General features: G+C 40.8%; 1 long non-coding RNA gene across 1 annotated transcript; it reads left to right on the forward strand.

Annotated features, from left to right (window-relative positions):
* The first annotated feature begins 2040 nt into the window (after positions 1 to 2040).
* LOC306916156 lies at positions 2041 to 6384 on the forward strand. Its single transcript, XR_013788942.1, has 4 exons — positions 2041 to 2099; positions 2231 to 2644; positions 5292 to 5566; positions 5919 to 6384. It is a non-coding gene; the product is annotated as an uncharacterized lncRNA (long non-coding RNA).
* The last annotated feature ends 242 nt before the right edge of the window (positions 6385 to 6626 follow it).

A 6626-nucleotide genomic window follows, 5' to 3' on the forward strand; every position in this document is an offset into this window, starting at 1 on the left:
AACTGTGACTGCACATCCACCTTCCGCTTTCTGTAGATATTTAGAATTCCATTGAACCATAGAGTATAGCAAAGGAGAAGTGTCAAGTGTGTGTGGGTTTCACTGATCTCCCTCCCTCCTTCTCCCACAGTATGTATGTCCTTGAGGGGCTTCCAGGGGGTCCCCGGGCCAAATGTAATGTATTAATATAGCATTAAAAACCAGTTTCACCACTTTAACCCTTCACATATTTGAAAATAACCGATCTACAAGCTGCTCACACAACGTGTCACCACTGTGAAACCATGTGTGCTTGTGTAGATCAGATATTTTCAGCTATAAATGTGAAACGTACTGTAGCCTATATTTTAAAATAAATTAACGCTGTTAGGCTACTGTACATATGTTTGTGTGGACCCCAGGAAGAGTAGCTGCTGTTGCAACAGCTAGCCTACTATAAGGTAGAGCTAATGTGGATCCAAATAAACAATAAAATGCAGGGTGCATATGCAGGGTAGCATACAGTATATCGCTCTTGCGGCGTGTTTAAAATCTCACATGTTCATAATGATTCAAGGTTGTACTTTATTTAATTGTTATACATCTTGTGTACAGATACATAAGCAACTCTTGCATGGTGTGGGCTACTGTAGGCTCTGAGCACTTAAAGAGGATGTGGTTTTGTTCCTGACTTGTTTGTGTTTGCGGTGGTTTCCTGTCTCTCTACATGCTTGTTGTGAAACCGTGACTACATACAATAGCAAGAAGTGTATTAGAAAAAGTGATGAAGTCAAATTATAGGTACTAGTAATTTGGGACATTCTGCATAGTGAATACTTTCTAATGTTGGTACATTCTGATGCCAATACTTTTGTACTATTACTCAATGACATTTTGAATTCTGGACTTTTACATTTTTTTTTCTATATTAGATTAGGATTAGAGTTGATGTTGCTTGCTTTGTATTGTGTGGTACACAGAGGGGAGGGGTCACGGCCTGAAAAGGTTGAGCAGCACTGCCCTATACTATAGAGAGGCAAATAGCCCTTGTTTTCAAAAGGCACTGTTCAGACACCCATCAATGCTCTCACTCTGTTTCACACATTGTTCAGACAGTCTGACCACCGGAGAGACGGGTGGCAGCCGTAATGTAGACGGCACCCGGGAGCAGTATGGGTTGGCTGGGTCACCTGAGTGAGGGGTATGATGTTGGGAGACCCGAAACCCAGATGACCTTGGGATACATCACTGAGGATACGTCCCAGGTGCATCCATGCGATGTATTTTTGTTTTTTTAGACACCCATCAATCCTCTCACTCTGTTTCACACATTGTTCAGACACCCATCAATCCTCTCACTCTGTTTCACACATTGTTCAGACACCCATCAATCCTCTCACTGATCTGTTTCACACATTGTTCAGACACCCATCAATCCTCTCACTGATCTGTTTCACACATTGTTCAGACACCCATCAATCCTCTCACTGATCTGTTTCACACATTCCAATCAGCCTATTTGAATGTTGATTAAGTAAACAGACAACAGAGTCACACGTCACTTCTCGTTACCACATTCCATAGCTGTGCAAAAACCTCTGGAAATGAACGGATAGAGGGTGAATAGATTAGTATTTCATATTGCAGTGATGTAAACTTAAGGTAAAATAGTAATACAACCAGTAGTGCAAAGTTAAAAACATGTTAAGTATTGTACTTACTACTTAAGTACAATTTTGAGGTATTTTAGTTAATTACTTGAGCATTTCCCATTTCCAAAAAATTTTACTCCACGTACTCAGAGGCACTACAATTATTTGAAAACTTGAAAACTAGTAGTGCTATAGTGAATAATAATAAAGAAATCGCCATATTTATTATTATTATTATTATTATTATTTGTTGTGAATTTCCCATGCCCTCTAAATGGCACCCTCTGCTGGACAAAACCATTCACAGTTCCCCTTCCCTGCATCACCAATCACTCACAGGTGTCTGCCATCAGCACTCTGGGCTGATTGCCATTGTCAGTTCATGTGTGCTCACCTACAAACACTCCACACACAGTTCACTCACCCAGTTCTCCACTCCAGACCCAAGCCATGCGTCACTGCCCACATGTAAGCTCTTGTTTCTTTGTCTTATATTATCATGCTTTGAGTTATGTTTTGATGCACTTGATTTATTGCTATATCTGATCTTCATTGTTAACTGCTTAGTATTAAAATGCTCCATTTTCTGTCTTTGTCAGAACCATGGTCTCTGGAATTGTGGAAAATACAACAATCACTTTGAACCTTGCCGATGTCAGCTCTTTAACTGGAGAACTTTTGGGTGGTCAGCAATTTAACAGAACAAACAAACTTTCCAATATTATTATTATTATAATACCATGGAAGGTTACTACTATCTGTACCAAATAGACCGCTGGACTTTGCACATGTAAACAGAGCTGCTACCTTTAAATCTGAGTTTTTCTGTATACTATTTAAATTGTCCTGAGAAAAAGATGCTGCCATTTGTGCCATTGGTGAAGTGAAGGCTCCAATGTGGACCAAAGAGTTCCAGTGTGAAGGCAGTGAGTCTAATCTGCTGGACTGTAGAACCTCAGACTCTACTAGAAACACCTGCTCACCTGACAATACTGTTGGACTCACCTGCTCAGGTAAAAGACAAATACACTATAGCTTTGATTATTAGTTTACATTCATGTCCTATAGTGCCCAGGGCCCACCTATCCTGTATCCAATTTTAGTTGCCAAACCAATGGGTTGTCTTCTCTTGTAATTGACTTTTGTTATCACTTGCAACCTTATGCAAGGTGCATAATAGACTACTGAAGGCTACATGCCTATAAGTGTCATCGTCTGGGGTTTTTTAACTTTAACACACTACAAACAAATTACACAATCAAAACTTTATTTTAGAACACACCCAAATCATAATCTGGTGTGAATGTTCAATCAATTATTCCATCAAAGCAAACGGCATAAACAATATTAGTTTGCCTCTTCTACAAAAATAAAACTTACAAGTTAGCATTCTCTTGTATCATACCATACTACTTGTATTATTTCCCACCACGGCGTAGCCTCACATCAGACTATCCAGCATATCCACCACGGAGGACAGTCAAAACGGGCAGTGTCTGTAGGCAGGTGGGGCGTTACCATGCCTATGCTCGGCTGCAAACGGAATTCACGCGCTGGCAGAGCCCTGTAACCAATGTGACACATTGTGAGCTTGTAGATCGGCCATTTTAAAATGTAGGGGTAAGGGGTGGCGCAAGATATAGCTGTGCGCCTCTCACTAAATCCACCAGTAGTGCAGGCTTCAGCTTCCAACCTTAGAAGTAGTCTGGCGACAGGAGGACAGGGGTCAGAGGTCAAGGACGGGACTGGGAGCTCCTAGCTGATCCAAGCTCTGCCATAGAGACACACAGGGACTACAAATTTCACGCCCCCAAATGAGACAGCGTCCCCACTTCTGGTCCGTTGGCACGGATACTGCAGGCCAGCCCATAGAAGTCAATTGAAATTCAACTGTAGTTAGCCTACTTTTAAAATAATATGAAATGAACTGAAGACTATATTGATTTGAATAAAAATATGTTTCCAAATGTATGAAGTGTCTTTGTCAACATATATTGTTTTCTCAATAGAGGATGTATTTCACATTTAATTTACCACTTGAATGAGTTACCCATAATGTTAACGGAGCAGAGGGGAGACGGCAGACAGAGAACCTGTCGCTTTTACGGGACGTCACTGCCTTTACGAGGCTACGAGCGCCAACTTTGAAGAGTGGAATTCTCAATATACATCCCGATCCTGACTGACTTTGTTATTCATGTCTATATTTTGAACATGTCACAGGCTTACTATATATGTTCTACCTACCACGGAGCTCCGACGGTGTGTTTTACCGCTGTCAACTTGTTGTATAATTAACTTTGCTGAATAGTTGCATGGGAAAATAACACAGCTAAATGGAGGAGTGACATCCTGACATTTTCAACTACCTAGTGAATACTCCAGATGAGTATTAATAATAGTCTTGCAAGATGCTGTTTAGATCATTTTCAACAAATACATAGCATATAAAACGAAATACAACAAATATATCTGGGTATTGAAAACCTCAGTGGATGCATCCGTGACGTATATACCGTGCGACCACTTTGACTTGAGATTTACAATGCTAGCACTTTTCACAAACTGATGGAGTATATTATAGTACATTGTAGTATGTATATTGAGATGGCAGGTATGTGACATTGAAAAGGACATTAAACATATGGGACACTTTATTAGAACACAAAAAAAAATCGCTATAGCCTCAGTAATAGCCTCAGGAACCAGTGAAATTAGGGTATTTTATGATGACTCTCATAGGGATTGTATTGGCAGCTGCAGTACACAGTTGAAACGGACCAGAAGTGGGGCCGCTGTCTCATTTGGGGGCGTGACATTTGTAGTCCCCGTGTGTCTCTATGGAGCCCCTATAGCAGATTCAAACACTGTTCAGGGCTCTGCCATGGCAATGCGTCTGGCTTAAATGACTCATGGATATACTAGGGCAGTTAACATTCCTCAGAAATTACATTTGAATATTGATCTTAAAACTTGGGCCAAATATCAGATCTGATATGATATAGTACTTTATTGTCAGTTCGCACTGAAATTTGTCTTGCGACCCAGCAGCCATGTATGCAGAAACACACTATAGCACAAAGAACAAAACAATATTACAATACCGCTTAGATCAGGGGTTCTCAACGTTTTTGGCTGGGGACCCCCGGAAATGCTTTGGCCATGTCTCACTAAAATGTTAGGGAGGGACTAGTGGAGAAGAGATCCAGTAGAACTAAAGGACCAGTCATTTTATGTTTGGTTGCACTCTGAAAATAGCTGTAGATCTGCCATTTTCAGCATTCAACCATTACGACATCGTCAAGGCCTGCCAAAATACATTAGTCGACTAATTCAACTGTAGATTTAGTCGACAAATTGAATGATATTTAGTTGACTAAAACTAGACTAACACTATAACACTTTTCAGATGACTAAAATATAACTAAAACTGAATGGAATTGTATTCAAAAGACTATGACTAAAACTAAATCAAAATCAACACTGCCTAAATGCTAGCTATACACTTGGTGGTGAAGGTCACATGCAGTGTCAGAAAGTCACCATGACAACCAACCTGTGTTCGTTTATAACAGACCATTGCTTGTCTTACATTATTAGTATGTGTGTTCGTTCAAAGTAATATTACTTTTAAAAGTCTATTCTCTTGGCTCTGTACAGAGTATGATGTCAGGTTGGTGGGAGGAACCAGTCACTACTGGTAAACTGGAGGTGAAACACCAGGGAGATTGGAAACCAGTGGCTGATTTTACATCTAACTGGAACCTGAAGCCGTCATCTGTGGTGTGTAAACAGCTGGGCTGCGTCTCTGCACATGGAGGTCTGGTTCTGAACGTCAACCTGTTTGGTGGACTTCATCTTCCTGTGTTGGATCTGAATCGTCACTGAGGAAGTGCATAACATTGCAGGCTGGGAGATCTGTGGAGAGGCTGGAGGTGATCTGTTCATGTAATAAATAATGATTGACTTCTACGCTGACACTAGTCTATCACCCGATATGGACAGCATTGTAAATAATGTCACACCCGAACAACTCACCCAAACACGGTGAAATAGGACTTTTATGTTTTTTTTATCATCTTTTTGACCTATATTTAACAGCCAATGACGGGTCCAAGAGCCCTTGCCAGGGCCTTAAATCCAGTACTGGCCGTACTGTATGTACGGAATTGCAATTCCGTGCTATTTCGTATTTGTGTGAGATGGGGTTGGGTTGTGCATGTGTTCTTGCAGGGTGGAGCTCAGTCTGAAGTGTTAAACATCCATACTGGTTGTGTGTCTTCACAGGGTGACCTCTGCAGTGAGAACAGGATGGTGTGGTGTGGTGAGCTGGGGATGTGCTCAGAAGAACAAGCCTGCTGTCCACGCCAACGTCCTATATGTGGACTGGATTAACCAAACCATGACATGAACACAAAGTATCCCCGATCATGGCACACGCATATATGGAAATAATTCAATACATCACCTATAGGTTGATTATGGTGATTAGGTTGATCGTCAATGATTGATTATGACCCGACTTCAACCTCCAACACCACATCAATGTCATCCGATCCTCATTTTATCATCTTATAAATGTCGCAAAAATGATCCGATCTGACATAAGTAACTCATGCCTTAATTTTCTACTAACTCACTGTACAAAAGTGTCTAAGGTTGGGTCATCTCAGATATATACCGTATATATATATATATATAATTAGGGCTGGGACTCGATAAAAAAAAAAAGCAATTAAAACATATTTTGGTATACGAGTGAATCAATGACCCAACCTTATGTGTTGTGCGGCACACACACACACACACACACATACACACTTCCTACATTTTGGGTCATTTTACCGTGCTCAGTAGGGGTGTGCATCTCTCCCTTACAAGACGATTCGATACGTATCGATACGCATGGGCTACGATGCGATTCGGGGTCGATACATTTTATATACAGAACGATTCGATTCGATTCAGTCCAAATCGATACGATTTCGATTTTGT

The sequence above is a fragment of the Electrona antarctica genome (assembly GCF_951216825.1).
Source record: "Electrona antarctica genome assembly, chromosome: 2".
NCBI lineage: Eukaryota > Metazoa > Chordata > Actinopteri > Myctophiformes > Myctophidae > Electrona > Electrona antarctica.